At 45.4% G+C, this 18,133-nt stretch overlaps 1 long non-coding RNA gene across 1 annotated transcript in view; it reads right to left on the reverse strand.

Moving 5' to 3' along the window:
* The window catches only part of LOC127008916 (uncharacterized), a 33,654-nt gene extending 18,583 nt beyond the window's left edge, over positions 1 to 15,071 (reverse strand). Inside the window, exon 1 of the long non-coding RNA XR_007761453.1 lies at positions 14,930 to 15,071. This is a non-coding gene — a long non-coding RNA (uncharacterized LOC127008916). The remainder of the gene's footprint in view (positions 1 to 14,929) is intronic.
* Between the last annotated feature and the right edge of the window lie 3,062 nt (positions 15,072 to 18,133).

Consider the following 18,133-nt stretch of genomic DNA (forward strand, 5'->3'; position numbering starts at 1 on the left):
CTTCCCTCCTTCTTACCTTGCAAATGTCTTTCCTGTTATCTCAGCTTTATTTTCCTATCTCTAGTTTTCCCTCCTCCCTCCTTTCTTTCCTCTCTTCTTCTTCGTCGTTTTCTCTTTACCTTGCCTCCCCTGATCTCTCTTTAATAATTTTTTACATTTCTCTTTATCTATATCTTCCTCCTTTCTGTCCCTTTTCCTTGCCCTTTCCTACCCTTTTCTTCCTTCTTTCTTACTTTTTTTTTATCTTTATCAACTGTTCTTTTTTTTCCAGCATCTTCTTTCTCTCTATCGTTCCCTTCTTCCTCTCTTCTCTTTTCTCTTGCTTTCGCCTCCCCTTTTCCTCCTTCTTTCTCTTCCCTGTTCTCTCTTTCTGATATTTTTTCTCTATCCTTAATTCTCCCCTTCCTCTCTTCCCCCCACTCCTATTTACAATGTGTCCGCCTTTCTCGTGCTCCTCGTGTCCTATAGTCTTGCTCTCCCCTCCTCCCTTGTCTTACTCACTCCCTCGGGCCACACGGGAGAGCATGTGGTGAGTAGACTCATTAAAATCTCATGAAGGTGGCCCGCCAGGTGCCAGGTGACGCCCTAGCCGCCGATAATCATTTTATTGCCCCGAAAACCAGGGGAAGGAAGATGGGCGGGGCGTCGCTCTCCACCCCTTCGTGTTCCCTTCGTCCCCCTCGCCTCGGTATAACGTTTTCCATCCCTTTCCCCTTCCCTCCCCTTCCATTCCGCCCCTGCAAGCCAGCATTCTTTCATTCCACCCTTTGTCAACCTTTCCCCACCTTCCAGTCCGACTTCCTCTCCTCTCCCCTCCCCTTGCAACCCTCCATCCTCTCTCCTCTCCAATTTCACCTTCTCCCTGACTTTACCCAAGTTCCCCTAACCCCTCCCCTCCCTTCCCTCGCCTTCCCTCGCCTTCCCCACCTGCTCACAGCCGTTATGTGCGATAATCTCATTAGACCAGGAATGATTAACGCCTCAGTCGACCGGTAGAGGCAGGGAGGAAGGCGGGAGAGAAGGGAGAGAGGGAGGGATGGTGGTGCCTGGATGCTGGGTGGCTGGTGTTGCATTTATGGTGGCGGTGATGAGTGTGGAGATGACTGGCGGTGTTGGTGGCGATGAGGGATGTTGGAATTAATTGTACTCGATTGGGTCGGCGAAATATGGCAGCGAGGTGAGCCGGGCGGGGAGGAATGATTTCGGAGGTGCAGGAATGGAAATTGGGATAATAAGTGAGGGAAGAAATTGAATATGCGTCAGTTTAGGGGATTTTGGTGATTGCTTATAAGGGGAGTATCCGTGAATGTGCTTAGATGACAGACTGAAGTGGTGAGGGAGGGATTTGGTTACAGTTTTAGCGTGGTGGTGATAGTGGTGATGGGTGCTTGTGGTTGTGGTGAGGGAAGAAGTTTAATATGAGTCAGTTTGGGTGATATTGGTGATCATTTCAAAGGGGAATGGACGTGAATGAGCTTAGAGGGGACGAACTGAATGGTGAGTAAGAGAGGTAAGATAGATTTAGTATGGTGATGAGCCTTTATTTACAGTGAAGGAAGCTGCTCTAGGGCAAAAAATAATAAGAACAAAAAATAGTGACAGTGACAGTGATGATGATACTTGAGTTTGTGGTGAGAGGAAGAGATTTTTGAAGATGATGTAAGACGGTGAGGAGTTAAAGATGGTGACGATGGTGAGGAAGAGGGATTTAGAGATGGTGTAACATGGTGAGGAGATAAGAGATGGTGGTGACGGTGAGAAAGACGGTTGATGGTGACATGTATAGCCTTGTTGGTGATCTTAATAGTGAGACTTGTAGAAGGAGATAAATGATGAAAGGGGAGAGAAAACACTTGCGTCTCTCTCTCTCTCTCTCTCTCTCTCTCTCTCTCTCTCTCTCTCACACCCACCCACACACACACACACACACACACACACCGTTTACAGAAGCTATGTTGACACTATACGCTCTAGATTTCATTGCCTGGATAACTGTCAATGGAAGATAGGGTCATGTCCATGTGTGTGTGTGTGTGTGTGTGTGTGTGTGTGTGTGTGTGTGCAGCCGTCACCAAACTTTGTGCCCCCGTTAACAGTTGCCAGATGTTTGAACGGTGTTGTTTCTTCCTTTCCCTTCCTCTCTCTTCCTCCTCTCCTTTCCTTCTTTCCCCTTCTCTCTCACTTCCTATCTTTTTTCTTTCATATCCTTTCCACGGCACGACTTCGCTCCCTCCTCCCTTCCTCCTCTGTCCGGCACCCTACTAACTAAGCTGATCTTTCTCCGCTCCTTCTTTCCCTTCCTTTCCCTTCTTCCCTTCTCCTATCTTTATCCTCCCTACCACTCAGCTTATGCCTCACTTAACTTTCCCCCTTTCATTTAACTCTTATTCCTCTCCCTTCCTTATTTCCTTCCTTTCCTTCTTTATTTATATTTTCCTGTACTTCGAATTTCTCCTCTTACCCTCTCTCTCTCTTTTCTTTTCTTCTTGTCATTATTAAACTTCACAAACTCTCCTCTATCCTCCCCTTCACCTAACTCTTATTCCCTCTCTTCCTTCCTTATTCCTTTATTTCATTTCCCAGTACTTTGCCTTTTTCCTCCAATCCTCTCCCCTCTTCTTTCCCTCCTTCCATTTCTACCTTTCTCAATCTCTCCCATTTGCTCTTATTTTACTTTACCCTACTTTCGTTCCTTATTCCTTTCTTCCTTATCTCCATTCCCAGTTCTCCGCCTTTCTCTTTCTTCCAATCCCTTCCCCTCTCCTTCCCTCCTGCCATTTCTACACCTCTCAGTCTCTCTCCCATTTGCTCCCGCGGCCTCATGAATAGGAAAGGTTGGCCAAATCACCCAGCCATTTGTGGTCAGGGTATGGCTGATCCGAGTCTGATTTAATGATATTGGATTCTATGTCTGAAAGGATTTTATGCAGGGAGTGTGAACGAAGGGGAGGGAGAGTGAGTATAGAGTCGTGAGTATTAGAAGTTGAGATTACGTACGTCTAGAAGTGAGGAGGGAGAGTGTGTGAGAGAGTATGTGTGAGAGAGAGAAGGAGAGGGAGAGAGAGAAGGAGAGGGAGAGAGAGAGGTTGAGCGAGTGTGATGGAAAACCGATGCATAAAAGAGTGTGTGCCAAATTTTAAAACGGTTGGGGTAATCAGTTACGGTGCGGATTAATCACACACACACACACACACACACACACACACACACACACACACACACACACACACACACATACACACAGACACAGACACTCCCTCCCCCCCACACACACACTCACCATCATCCCCCCCCCCCAAAAAAAAAAATACTGCAAAACAACACAACTCAAAAAGAAAAGAAACACAAAACTTAAAACAATGAATTAACGCAACACTCGGGTCGTAACTCCACACGCAACACATCACTCCGTCAGACTAAATTAACTTCCTCCTTCGCCACCACCTCCACGCGCAGCTGAAGGAAGGAAGGAAGGAAGGAAGGGAAGAAGGAAAAGAAGGATGAGGAAGGGAAGGGATGGGGTGGGAAGGAAAGAAGAAAAAGGAAAGGAAGGGAAGGGAAGAGGTGGGAAGGGAAGGAAGGAAGGAAACAAGGAAGTAAGAAAAAAATGGAAAGAAGGGAGGAGGGGAAGGTAGGAAGCAAAGAAGAAAGGAAAGGACGAAGGAAAGGGAAGGCGGGAAGGAAGGACCCAAGGAATGAAGAGAAGAAAGGAAAGGAAAAGCAAGGAAAGGAAGGAAGGAAGGAAGAAAAAGGAAAGAAGAACGACACAAGGAAGAACGGAGAGGAAAGGAGAAGAAAGGAAGGAAGGAAGGAGGGAAATGTCAAGAGCAGCAGGAGCCAACCAAGAGGGACGCAAGGAGTTACAGTCAACATATAACTCTTCCTGGGAGGCTAATTGAGACGGGTGGAGTATCGAATCCTTCACTCCTAAGCACTAGTAGGATCCTGCAAGGGGGGGGGTGGAACTTTACATAGGACTTTATAAGGAGGGAGGCAGGATGGAAGGAGCAGGCTTAGCACTATAGACAGTATGGAGTGAGGCAGGATGGAAGGAGCAGGCTTAGCACTATAGACAGTATGGAGTGAGGCAGGATGGAAACATGGAAACATGGAAACATGGAAACGCAGGCAACAGAAAGCCTATTGGCTCATTACGAGGTTGCCCGCTTTGGTGATTTAATCTGCTCGACAGCCTGGGGCCTGGGGAGCAGATGAAAGCACCTCGACATTGAGGAGCAGATGAAAGCGCCTCGATATTGAGGAGCAGATGAAAGCAACTCAATATTCAGTTTACTCCCGACGCAGCGAAGTGACGGTCGATTCTATATTTGAAGGAGTTGATAGTATTCGCATTTACTACTTCTGAAGGAAGATTGTTCCAGTGACGGATGACTCGGTTTGAAAAGAAACTCCTTCCGATGTCTGTGTTACATCGACTAGACTGAATGGGTAAACCGTTATTTCTAGTTCTAAGGTTGGTTTGCAATTCAAAGAAATTGGAGTAATCGACGTTATTGAATTTTTTTAGATACTTGAAGACTTGAATCATATCTCCTCGTAGGCGTCTTTTCTCCAATGTAAAGAGATTGAGTCGCTTGAGTCGTTCCTCGTACGGTTGAGCCCTTAAGGTTGGTATCATTTTCGTGGCGCGTCGTTGAATCCTTTCCAGTAAATCAATGTCCTTTCTGTAATTAGGAGACCAGAACTGTACTGCATACTCGAGGTGCGGTCTTACCATGGAATTATACAAGGATAGCATCACGTCTGGCGTTTTACACTCGAAGTTCCTCGCTATGAACCCGAGCATAGTGTTGGCTTTGTTGTATGCATTTTTACAGTGATTCGCGTGTTTCAGGTCACTGCTGATAGTGACTCCAAGATCCTTTTCCTCCTGCATCGCTTGCAGAGGTCTCCCATTCATGATGTATGTGTGTTTACTATTTCTGGACCCAATGTGCATGACTTTGCATTTGTCAACATTAAAGGACATTTGCCATTTTCCGACCATTCGATAATGTGATTGAGGTCTTTCTGAATGATTTCGCAGTCGGTCTTTGTGAGGCCTTTCCCCCACTTTAGTGTCATCAGCAAATTTCGATATTGTGGATTTCAGTCCTGATTCGAGGTCGTTGATATATATGATGAAGAGAATGGGTCCCAGCACTGACCCTTGAGGCACTCCACTAGTGACTGGAAGCCAATCGGAAGGCTGTCCGTTGAGTAGTACTCGTTGTTTTCTGTCGGTGAGCCAATCTCTTATCCACGCGATCAGATTGGCTCCAATGCCCGCCGAGTGCAGTTTTTAAGGAGTCGCTCGTGCGGTACCTTGTCGAAGGCTTTCTGAAAGTCCAGGTATATAACATCACTGGGGATGTGGGCATCCCAGTTCTTATATATACCTTGGAAGAAGTCTAATAAATTCGTTAGGCAGGAGCGCTTGTTTCTGAAGCCATGCTGGGTGTCGGAGATTACATTATTGTCTTCTAGAAACTTAACAAGTTTGTCTCTAATAATCTTTTCAGTATTTTTCCTGCCACTGATGTCAAACTTATGGGCCTGTAGTTTAATGCAACGCTTTTGTCTCCTTTTTGAAAATTGGTGTTACGTTCGCCATCTTCCAGTCTTCCGGGACCTTTTCAATTGAACAGACTGGTTGAATATGTTAGTGAGTGGCTGAAGTATTTGTTGGGACAAACCGTCAGGTCCTGTTGACTTGTTCGTGTCGAGTTTATCCAAATACTCTTTCACTTCTTGGTCGCATATTGAGTCAATTTTCAGGGCGTGATTCCCCTCGGCGGGTCAGGGTTCTCGGGCATGGTTTCGATGTTCTCGACTGTGAATACGGATGCGAAGTTACTGTTGAGGATTCTGGCCATCTGTTTACTGTCCTGAGTTGCAGCTCAGTCTCGTCTGTCAGGGGACCAATATTGATTTTACTTTCGATCTGATGTATGTGAAGAATTTTTTGAGTTTGTCTTGATGTCACGCTTTTCGTAGTTGCGTTTACTACTCCGAATAAGGGTGCGACAAGCTCTGAGGTCATTCTCTTTCATTAGGTTATAATTCCTTTTTTAAGTTTACCGCCCTTTTATTTCTCTGGTCATCCACGGTGGATCTACGGCACCATTTACTCGCCTGGGTTTCGTCGGCACTGTAGCCTTTTCTACTCCCAAAAGCTTATCTTTGAAGTTGTTCCACGTTGTCGATTGTATTGTCGGTTAGGTGAAGTTGGTCCCAGGTCGCGGAGGAAGCAGCTCACGGGCTAGGTTGAAATTTGCTTTTGTAGTCTGGTATCACTGACGGATTGTCTACGAGTTTGTGACTTATGTTGACATTGAAACGGATTAAGTGGTGATCGCAACCGTTAATTTTTCACCAACTTCACAGTCGCGAATGAGGTCGTCGCTTACTAATACCAGATCCAGCAGATTGTTTTCTCTTGTTGGTTGAGTTACAACTTGAGGAGGAACGAATCCTCCACCATTTCTATAAGCCTGTTACCCTCTTGATCTCCAGTCAATTGTCCCCAGTCAATGTTAGGGCAATTAAAGTCCCCAATTATTATTGCTTGTTTACGGCAGTGTCATCGGCTGCTTGTTGTTTTGGAGCCTGTATATTTCTTATTATTCGCAGTTATTTCTGTTTGTCTATTTTTATGGCGAGGAGCGTACTTTTACGTAATTACTCTCCTCGCTTTCCCTCGCTCTCCAGTTTTTGAATAGCTGAGAAGCTTAACCGCATCGTTCAGAGCCTTTTCTTCCAGCGCCCGAAACCAACCTCGTTCAAGGTCCGTCCTCCTCCAAAAAAAAATCTGGCGCTGGTTGAAGGATGCGCCCGTGATGAATCCGCTCATCTTTATATAACTGCTTTAGACTAGTGTTGACGCTGTACGCCTGTTGTTGTATCCGGCGAACGTATTGATTCCGTAGAATTCCAGAGACGATGAGTCCTGAATTTGAGTTGACTGAAGGTCATTGGTTCCCGCATGGATCAGATACACTGTGTCGTCCTTCGCATTGCAAACTGCATACAGAAACGCCCTCTCACACCTGTCTCCCTCCAAAACTATTGACTCTAGTAGTTAGTTTGCCCAGCCACAGCGTCTATTTCTTTGAACAATTACAGCAATTGAGATAGTTGGACGGCATGATTACTTCTTTTTAATTTTTTTACTGTGTGCAGACGATATATAATTGTGTGCTTTGACAGTGAAGATGAATTTTTGATCGTGGAGATCAAGGGTACCAATTCGGAGGGAGCTTAAATCGGTCGAGTCACGCGGGAGTTTGATGACGTTAAAATGTAACACACAGAGTCGATTGTCGTTTCACCAGACGAGGTGAAAAGTCAACGTCTGTCCCTTTGAGGAGGTCAGGCTTAGCACTATAGACAGTATGGAAGGTCAAGGAGAGAGATGGTAAGGCTAGTGGTAATGGCGGCGATAAGAGAGTGTAGATAGGTAGGCTTAGCGTTGATGGTAGGTCGTGTGGAGTTGATAGGAAGTCTTCAGGAGGACGATGGTAGATGATAAAGGTACTGGGGGTGAAGAAGAGGGTGAAGGTAGTGATGGTGATGATGAGGATAGTGAATGATAAGCCATAGATAATGATAGTTAGGGATGGTGATTACGGAGACAAAGATGAAGATGCTGGTGGGTGGAGATGAGATGAGCTGAGACTATAGGCCTTGCGGATGCTGGCTGCGGACGTTGGTTGCGGATGCTGGTGTACAAGGACGAAGAGGAGAGGGCGCAGTGGTGGATGGTGGTGATGGTGGAAGTGGTGGTGGTGGTGGAGGTAGTGGTGGTGGTGGTGGAGGTAGTGTATGTGACGGGAGAGCAGTAAGGAAGTATCAGCTGTGTAGTCTATGGTCAGCCCGATGGAGGAAACAAATAGTGAGAAAAAAAGTGAATATAATGAAAATGAAGGTGAACATGACAACCGGGGCGAGGGTGGTGATAACGGTGGAGGTGATGCGATACTGGTGATGATGGCGGTATTGGTTATGTAAATGGTGATGATAATGGAGAGGGAGGGTCGCCGCCGGGGATGCTCCTTACACCATTGCCCGTTAGAGGATGCGGTTGAAGGGCCAAGTTGTGAGCGGCGCGGTGCAGCCCATAGCAGGAAATGGTTGACGTTAGTGTGGATGATGATGATAGGTGATGGGGGCAGCTTGTGGTTAGTGATGGTTAGATGAAGTGATGGCGCGTGGCAGCTGAAATTTGTATCTACGAAGTGTGGGAAAGAGAAAAATAAAGAGGAAAAGGATGGAGAGTATATATATTTTGGGTCAGCCGGTTTTGGTGGATGGCTCTGTGATGAAATAGCGATGGAAAGTGATGAAAAATTATGAAGGAATAGAGGTTGGGGTAGGTAATAGAGTTTAATATCAATGAAGGGAGGAAGTGAAAAAAAAAGAGAAAAAATTAATGAAGGATTTTGTTCAAGTGGACGTAGAATCGTAGTTGGAAAGGTTCAGCAAAGAAGATTTAGTGATAGGAATAGTTATACTGATGTTAATTAAAAGAAATGGTGGCGTGTCGTGGTGGTACACAAGTTACGAAAGGAGAAGAAAAAAAAGAGGCAGAGAGAATGAGAGAGAGAGGAAGATAAAAACAAAATGAGGGCATCGTTCAAGAGGTTTCATGGGGAGAGAGAGAGGGAGAGATGGAGAGAGAGGGAAGTATAGGTGGAGAGATGGTTGGTGGTGGTGGATATGGCGGCGGTGGACTGGTATAGGTATGGTGTAATGGGCGTTGAGGGCAGAGGGCTACGTGAGAGTTGTGCTGGCGGGGCGGTGGTGGCTGCCAGGGGAATGCCTAATAAAGGGCCATAGAGGAAGGGGCGGGAGATGGGAGGCCGCGGCGCTGGTGATGGTGGTGATGCTGGGCCGGCGCGGTGAAGGTCGTGGCGGCCGGAGCGAAGGCAGGGGGTGGTCGTGTGTGGTAGGAAAGGTCGGGGCAGGTAAAGGCGGCGAGGGCGGGCGGTGGTAGTTGAGATGGTATTGATGACGGTGGAAAGTTTTGGGGGCAAGTAGGCGAAGCGGGGCGAGGAGAGGAGAGTAGTATAGAGGCGAGTGAGGCTGAGAAGGGACCGAGTTAGGGAGAAGGTTCTTTAGTCAGGCGATTCACCCGTTCCGTCTGGGAGATAAAGAGAGAGAAAGTTTTCTCCAGAACAAGCTCAAATGGAGACCACTTAAAAGTCCACGCCGTAAAATTATTCATAGCCTCATCCGGGAGACAAAAAAAAAACCCACCAGTAAAAGTAGAGAGAGAAAAAGAAAATAGGAAAACATAATCACTCCAGGGGAGAGAAAAACAGACGAGGGAAATTTACTTTGTGTTCCCTTTTTTTCTTCGGCGATAAGACCAAAAGGACTAGATATGTCAAGGGAAATTAGATGGCTCAGAGTGAGTTGAGTCCAAGTAGAGAGAGAGAAAAGTAGAGAGAGAAAAATAAAAGAGGAAAACATAATCACTCGAGAGGTGGAAAAAAAACAGGCAAGGAAATTTAGCTTGTGTTCCCTTGTTTTCTTCGGCGATAAGACCAAAAGAACTAGATATGTCAAGGAAAATTAGGTGGCTTAAAGTGAGCTGAGTCCAGACGAGGAGGAGGAGGAGGAGGAGGAGGAGAAGTAGAAGCAGCAACGGAGGCAACAAGATGCTAATTACCCGAGATGAGTTTTGGGAGTTTAGTGTGTGTTCAGGAGCCATCGAGGGGATTGCGCCCGTCCGGAACTTTGAAAAAACGAGGACGAGAGGCGATTGGACTCCCCGGCATCCTCCCTGGCTTCCTCCGTCCCTCCTTCCGCGTCTCCGGTTGCTGAAAGAACACTCCTCGCTCGACCCCTCCTACACTCTCATATGTTTGCCTTTCTCCTTCTCCTCCTCCTTCACCTCCTCCTCCTCCTCTTCCTCCTCTGGTAGATATGGCGGATGCGGAAACTCTTGCAGCTATCCTCCACAACCTCCTCCTCCTCTTCCTCCTTTCCCTCCTTCTCTCCACCCTAACTTATCCCTCTCCCAAAAATGTTAAATGAAAATATCCATCAGCAAACACGTTCCCTCGAATTTACGAAGTGGAAGCGCGCCATTACGAAGGGATTATACGGCGACCATGCACACTTACACACACACACACACACACACACACACGCACACGCACACGCAGACGCACACACACGCCATCACCACGCCAGCCAGCCAGACCTTCAACAATTATATATCGGCTGGGAGACCTCGCTTTAATTAACACGGAATCCCTGGCCTATAAGTCACGTGAAAATGGCTCCTACACCGGCTCCTTGTTAGACTCATATTCCCTCGTTCGCCCTCAAAAAAGCGGGTCGTGTGTCCTCCATTGTTTACAGTTCCTTAGGGAGATCATTTGGCGACGACCCGGGACACTTACACCTTCAGGATGAGACGAGAACTTCCTGTAGGGGCGGGAATGGGCTCAGAGAAGGGTATGAAGGGTTGGAAAGAGAAGGAGGGAGAATGAATGGGATGGAAAAGGATAATGGTGGGATGAGAGGAGGAAGAATGAGGAGAAGGAATGAAGAGGAAGAATGAGTGAAACAGTAAGAAAAAAATGATAAGATTGAAGAGTAGAGGTGTCTTATGAAGTAGTGAAGGGAGCATTTAGAAAGAATATATGGGTGAGAAAAGGAAACTCGTTAGGATGGTAAAGAGAGAAATGGAAGAGGGGAAGGGTATGAAGAGCTGGAAATGGAAGGAGGAAGAATGACTGTAATGGAAATAGAAAATGGTAGGATGGAAATAGACGCCCAAGATTTAGTGAATGGAGGATGTGGAAAGAGTTAGAAAAGTCGTTAAAATGGAAAAGAGAAGTGGAAAAATGAACTAAAAAAGAAGAGAAAGCATGAAAAGAGACAAAAGCTTAGTAAGGAGAGGAGGAGGACTTAAGAAAGAAGGAAAGGGTAGGAAAAAACGGATATAGATTTAGAAGGAAAGAAGGGAAAAGAAAAAAATGTGAAAAAAAAATAATATGATAGAGGGGAAAATGATTAAGAGGGAAAGAATAGTAATAGCAAAGAAGGGAAAAAAAAAGATGAAAGAAAAAACGAAATTGAAAGGAATGACTCTAGCAAGAAGGAAAGGAAGAATAAGGAAGAAAAAAAAAGCAATAATAAGGAAAACAGAGTGAAAAGTATGAAATAAAAAAACACAGGACGGCGAGTGTTGAAGGAAGTTAGAGAAAATGGAAAGGCTGTGTTGATTTCGTTAGTGTTATGAATGATGTGTTAATGCCATTCTGCTCTCTCTCTCTCTCTCTCTCTCTCTCTCTCTCTCTCTCTCTCTCTCTCTCTCTCTCTCTCTCTCTCTCTCTCTCTCTCTCTCTCTCTCATTTCTTCAAAAGCTTTTTCCTCAACGTCCTTTCACTCTCTAAGGGCGGTCTCTTCCTGTTTCTCTTTCTCTCTTTCTCTCCTTTTTCCTTCCTCCTCCTCCTCTCTTCCTCCTCCTCCTCCTCCTCCTCCTCCTCTTCCTCCTGGTCGTAAAAGCCACCACATTCTCTCCCTCTTCCTGCTTGCCTCCTATGAGAGAGAGAGAGAGAGAGAGAGAGAGAGAGAGAGAGAGAGAGAGAGAGAGAGAGAGAGAGAGAGAGAGAGATTATGAGCTGACCCAATCCTCGAAGTGATGTGGCAAAAAGATCTGGCCGCGGTTGCTTTTGGTGATGAGAGAGAGAGAGAGAGAGAGAGAGAGAGAGAGAGAGAGAGAGAGAGAGAGAGAGAGAGAGAGAGAGAGACGGGGATATATCTATTGAAAGTTTCCTTAAAGAGAGTGTTGATGGGTTTTAATGGTGTAGAAGCGGAGGAGGAGGAGGAAGAGGAAGAAGAGGAGGAAGAGGAGGGAGGGAGGTAAGGGGGGTGAGGGGGCGTGTATTAGACAAAATGTGAAAGGTTGGAAAGGAATGTTGCACAGGGATGAGGGTCTAAAGGTGAAAGTTGCCGTGATTAAAGGTGGGAATACTGCTTAATGGCGCCTGTGCTTAGTTACCGAGGAGTGGTGATGATGGTGGTGATGGTGGTGATGGTGAATATGGTGGTGTAAAAGATGCTGAAAGTCTAAAGTTTTTTGATCGTGTATTTAGTTATGATTGGTGATGTTGGTGGTGATGATGGTGATATTGGTGATGATGGTGGTTGTTTGTGGTGGTGAGGTATGGTGGTAATAATCTCTTGGGTATGGACCTTGGTGATACTGGTGTTGGTGGTGATGAGTGACTATGGTGTTGTGTTTTTGATAGTGGTAATTATTTGTGATGAAGTTGCATGGGAGGTTGTAATCTTCGGGCTATTGAATTTAGTGGGGTCAGTGGGGGTAGTGGTGATGGTGGTGATGGCTTAAATTGGATAGTGGCGGATGGTGTTGGGTGGTGGTGATGATGGTGATGGTGGTGGTGGTTTATGTTATCGATTCAAGTTAGGGTGTCAGGAGCTCGGCTAAAAATATATACAAAAAAAAAAAAATAGAGAAAACTGTGTACCCATATTTATCTTTCCCCTCCTGAGACAGATTGACAAACAGGCTAATCGAGAAGAAAATAAAAACGAGACAAAATAAAAACACCACCACCGATTACTTTCCTCCAAACAAGGCTCAGGTAAAAAAAAAAAAAAATGGAAGGAGGAAAAAGTTGAACTAGTTTCCAGTTTGAAGGTCACTTAAGAACCTCGTATTAAATGATTTACTGCAGAGATAGATAGATTGATAGATAGATAGAGAGATAGAGAGATAGACAGACAGGCAGACAGAGAGATGAATAGACAGACAGATGTACATAGTTAGACAGACCGATAAATTGAGGGATAGATAAATGAATATACAGATACATGGAATAGATAGATAGATGAACAGGTAAATAGAATACAGGGGCAGAGAGGGACAGAAATACAGATAGGGAAAGAGAAAAAAGACAAGACATAGATAAATAAATAAATATACCATAGAGTAGATAGATGATAGAGGCAAACAGACAGACAGGCAAAGACATATACAAAGAACAAATACAATATACATAGATACGAAGCAAGATCAGACCAAACCAGACCAATAGACAAAACAGAAGACTTGATATCAAAACTAGAAAGCCATTACTTGAAGGAGAGACAAACAAGAGAGACAAACAGAGATCCTTTCATATTGGTTCCCCACGTCGGTTCTTATCCCAAGCGCCTCAGCCTTTCGTCTCTGCCCTTCCGTCTTGCTCAAGGGCGAGGGTGTGATCACGTTCTGTAATCTTAGTGCCTGTTTAATAGCCCCTCGTGCACCTGATGGCTTTAAAGTCTAACCAGAGAGAGAGAGAGAGAGAGAGAGAGAGAGAGAGAGCAAAAAGTAGCTGCAATTTGTCCAGATACCCCACCCCCTCTCTCTCTCTCTCTCTCTCTTAATTTGAGATTATCATATTTATTAACTTTCCTCCTATTCTTTTTTTGTAAGTTATTTTCTATTCATCGTTTTCTTTTCCTTCTTTTATTTTCATTTTTTTTCGTTTTTCCGTTTTTTTCCACGGTGACATGTTTATTTCCCTTCATTAAACATCTACGAATAAAGTTTTCCCCTCTTTTTCCTTCCTCTCTACAAATTATCAAACTTATATCTCTGAGTAATGTATTCTCTCGGTCTGCACTTTTTTCCCTCCTATTTTCCCTGATTCCTCCACTTCCCTCCTCATCCCTTTTTCCTTTTTATCTGTTTTTTCTTGCTGCTGACGTTGCGCTCCTCCCCTCATTGCGTTCCTGCTTTCCTCTGCATTCTCAACCTCCTCCTCCTCCTCCTCCTCCTTTTTCTTTTATTGTCTCCGTTTCCCTCTCTATATATTCTTTCAAGCCTTAGACACTGATTACCTCTGCTCCTGACCCCTTCATTTCCCTTCTCCCGTGACCCTTCAACCAGCTATATAGTCTCCTCTTTCCCTTGATTCCCTTCCCTTCCCTTCCCTTTCCCTTCCCTACTGAGTTCACTGATATTCTCTTTTTAGTTTTAGTATTATCAACTCTCTCTCTCTCTCTCTCTCTCTCTCTCTCTCTCTTCCTTCCCCTTTAATACCGCTCGTTAACCTTCTCCTCTCCCCTCTTCTCTCCTCTCCTTTATTCTCTTCCATCTTCATTACTTCAGGTTTTCATCATCATCAAGTTTGCCTTTGCTTTTACTCCATTTGCCTCCTGCTCCTCTATCGTCATTACAGTCACCTTTGTTTACCTGCAAGTCGAGTCTTCACCTGTTTCAAGATTACTGATGCACAACGAGGTGTCTGCTCTCCACTTTACTGATATTTATTCCCCTTTTCCTTTGTCTCTGTGATGTGTGTTGTGGTCTTTGTCTGCTCTGTTTTCCTTTCTCGCGGTCTCTGTTTTAGTATTCCTGCTGGCGTGGCATTTACTTTTTTTATCGTCTTCGATGTTCTGCTCCTACTTCATTCCTCATCTCCTTCCCTCATCATTTCCACCAGCCTCATCTTCTACTCCAACCGGCCTCTCTTCCTCCCCTCCTCTACCCTCCCCTTCTTCTTTCTTACCACAAACCACAAGCCTCCCCCCCTGCCGGCTCTCCCTCCTATTCTTTCCTCCGCCCCTCCTTCTCTTCTTCCCTTCCTCAGTCCCTCTCTGGGCAGCAGCAGGAGCCTTGGGGCGCCTGGGGGCTGTGTTAAGTAAGAAGGTCTCTGGCCCAGCCCAACCGCCATCATAAATCAACTGTCTGCTTTCTGCTTGCCGGGTCAAGGAGCGGACCGAGGCATGGTCTTATAAACACGTTGAATAGCTCTTTTTTCCCCCGTCCACATAGCTTCCTGGAATCCATTTCTCGTCGTCTCTTCAAACCCTTATACCCTCCACCCTCACCCGCCTGGTTCAAAGGTTTCCTCGCCAATACTCAGACAATAACAGAAATCAGCTTCCTCGTCCCTACCGCTTGTTGTGGCCTGGTGAGGTGCGCGCCGAGGCTCTGCTCCTCCTCCTGAACGGCGCTGTGTGGCGAGACTCAGGCGAGGCGAGGAGACGCAAGCTGCCCGCCTCTGTTACCTGCACGAGGGTAGGCGGGGCGGGGCGGGGCGCTCACCTGAGAAGAGACGATATGATGCATTAGTGTGTGTGTGTGTCTATGTCCTTACCCGGACCCAGGAATGCTTACTTGCTACCTGTTGACTGAATCTGTCGTGTGGTGATGTAATGATGATGATGATGGTGATGCTGAAGACGATAATATTAATGGTGGATGAAGAGGGAAAAATAATAGCAATAGCAATAATATAAGGTGTTGTCATAGTACCATTAGAAGTAGCAGTAGAAGGAGAAGTACTAGTTGATGTATATGAGTAGGAGTATTGGTAATAACAACAATACTACTCCTAAGGATAATACTAATCCTAATACTAATTATATATTGTGATAATAGTAAGCTAGCATTCACATATTTCTTCATAAATCCCTAAATCCTAACCATCATAATAACACCAATTCTTAGGACCGAATAAAAACCTTAGGCGCTAATTCTAAAAAAAAAAAAAAAACTAAAAATGAATACCAAAAAAATAATGTTAAAGAAAAATATCGTGCTGCGCCTGAAGAGCGTCTACAAGCCCGTCTTGCTTCTTTAAATATGTATCTGGTGACGTCACGAGGCGGCGTGGGAAGGCGAGGGCTGCTTTAAGGCTCATCTCATGCTGGCGCCTCCTCATCCTCCTCCTCCTACTCCTCCTCCTGCTCTTTCTCCTTCTTCTTTTCCTACTTTGCTCCCATTTCATTTTTTCTCTTTTATGCATTTTTTTCGTCATTGTGTTCATAATCCTCTTCGTATTGTCGCTCCTCTTTTTCCTCTTTTCCTCCCCCCTCTCTCTTCCTCCTCCTCTTTCTCTTCCTACTTAGCTGCTCCCATTTCATTTTTTTTTCTCTCCTACGCATTTTCTTCGTTCTCATTTTTATAATCTTCTTCGTATTGTTGCTTTTTTTCCTCTTTTTCCTCCATTTCCTCATTCACTACTCTTCCTACTGATATTCGCACTCTGTTACCCTTTTCTTCCTCTTAATTCCTCATCCATCCTATTTTTCCTTTCCCTCCTAAACCTCTTCATCATTAGCATTATCGTCATCATTATCATCACCATCCTTATTATTATCATCATTCACTTCATCGTTATCAACTTTGTCCTCTTCAGTTCCTCACTTCCTCCATCACCTCCTTCTCCTCTTTGTCGCTGCAGTACGTCCTTTCCCTCTCTTTCCTCTGCACGTCCGACCTTCCATTTGTCTCTTTCCGCAAAATTCTTTCCTTTTTTTTAACATTTTTCTCCACCTCCCATTTCTCGTCTCCCTCGCCGCGCCACGACAGGTGAATTTGCCTTCCTCAGGTGTTCTGTCCGGCTCCGGATGAGATTAAGACGCTCATTGCACCTCTAGCATTAACACCCACAGAATTACTCAATGTTTCTCGCTTGATATTTTAAAGTAATAAGGAGACGAGACGGAGTATTCAGAGCATCAGAAAAGATAGAAGAGCAATTGTCAGGAGCAAGGAAGAGAATAAGGAGAGCTCAACAGACGAGGATATAGAAGGAAGCAACAAGGAGATAAAGTAGGCAAAGCAATAAACAGCATACGAGGAAGAGAGCATCAGTAAGGAGCGAGCAAGTAATGAAAGTATAACAGTAAGTAAAGTGACATAGCAAGGAGTGTAGGAACGATATAGAAAACAAGGTTGATAAGGTAGAGAGTATAGGGAGGCGATGCTGTAGGAGAGAGGCTGGAAGATAGAGAACAAGCAAAATAAAAAAAAGGGACGAGAGAAATGAAGAAAAGGAGGTAAACCGCTGGACGAAGATAAAGTAAAGAGCGGGGAGGAATGGAGACGAGAGAGTGAAACAGAAAGTGTGGAAACAAGATAAACAGAAGCAGATCCCAAAAGATATGATCAGGTACTCAGCAAAGGGACCAGAGAGGCACTTCTGGTAGCAGGGGGCTTAGTTTTAGGATAGTAAGGAGTTAGAAGACGAGGCAGGGGCGAGTCAAGTTGTGTGGTTGTGGAGGTTAGGGTAACAGAAGGGAAGGAAAGGAAGGAAGGGTCGAGAGTAAGGCATAAGGGTTCAAAGACGAGGGAGGCAGTGTAGGGGAGGATCCAGTCGGGTACAGAGGGAGGCATTAAGGCTCATAATGGCCGCAAATGAGGGAGTCCAACCCGCCGAGGGGACGAGCCGGCTCCCGAAGGACGGAGAGGCCAGGTGACACGGCCCCAGGTAGCGAGAGAGAGAGAGAGAGAGAGAGAGAGAGAGAGAGAGAGAGAGAGAGAGAGAGAGAAGGGGGCAAACGGGTAATGATGAATAAAGATTGCAAAGTTATCAAAAAAACACCCGACAAAACATTCGATATTCAAAAGTAACCGCATTAGACAAAAAAAAAAAAAAAACGAATTCGAAAAAGCCAAAAAAAGAAAACAATTAAAGCTAAAGGTGTAGAGCAACGTTAAAGTGACGACAAAAAAAAATAACCAAAAGAAAATCACAGTAAACGAGGTGAAAGGAGAGTCGGTAAGCAGGCAAGCAAGTATACATATTTAGAGAAGAAGATTTAAAGAAGAAGCAGTTAAAAGGGAGAAGGGCAAGGGAGATAGGCAGATATAAAAACAGGGAGATAAGGGGCATATCTTCCGTTTTTTCAGCTGGTGGAGGTGGGAACAGTAGAGGCAATGGTGGTGTAAGGGATGTTTAAAGAAAGAAAGAAAGCAAGCATGGAAGAATAATGCATAAGGGATAGGTGGTGATGCTGGTGGAGGTGTGAATAGTGGAGACAATGGTGGCGAAAGAGATGTTTAAAGAAAGTAGGGAATTAAGAAGAAGGCATAAGGGATGGGTGGGGATGCAGGAGAGGGTGGAGGAGACAGGGATCGCAATAGTAGAGGTGATGGAGGGAGGCGGATGAAGGAGAGAACGAGAGGGAGGGAAGAAGACCAAAAAAACATACGAGGAGGTGGAGGCATGCAGGAGCCCCGTCAGGTGGGTCGTTCTTACAGGTAATATCTCGAAGCGGGGCTCAGGCGGCGGTTCGGGGAGCGGCCGAGTACGTGGTGTTTGTCGCTGGTGCCCCGTAAAGCGAGTCTTATTAAAGGTGGCGAAGGGAGAGG

The sequence above is a fragment of the Eriocheir sinensis genome, chromosome 39 (assembly GCF_024679095.1).
Source record: "Eriocheir sinensis breed Jianghai 21 chromosome 39, ASM2467909v1, whole genome shotgun sequence".
In the NCBI taxonomy this organism is placed as follows: Eukaryota; Metazoa; Arthropoda; class Malacostraca; order Decapoda; family Varunidae; genus Eriocheir; species Eriocheir sinensis.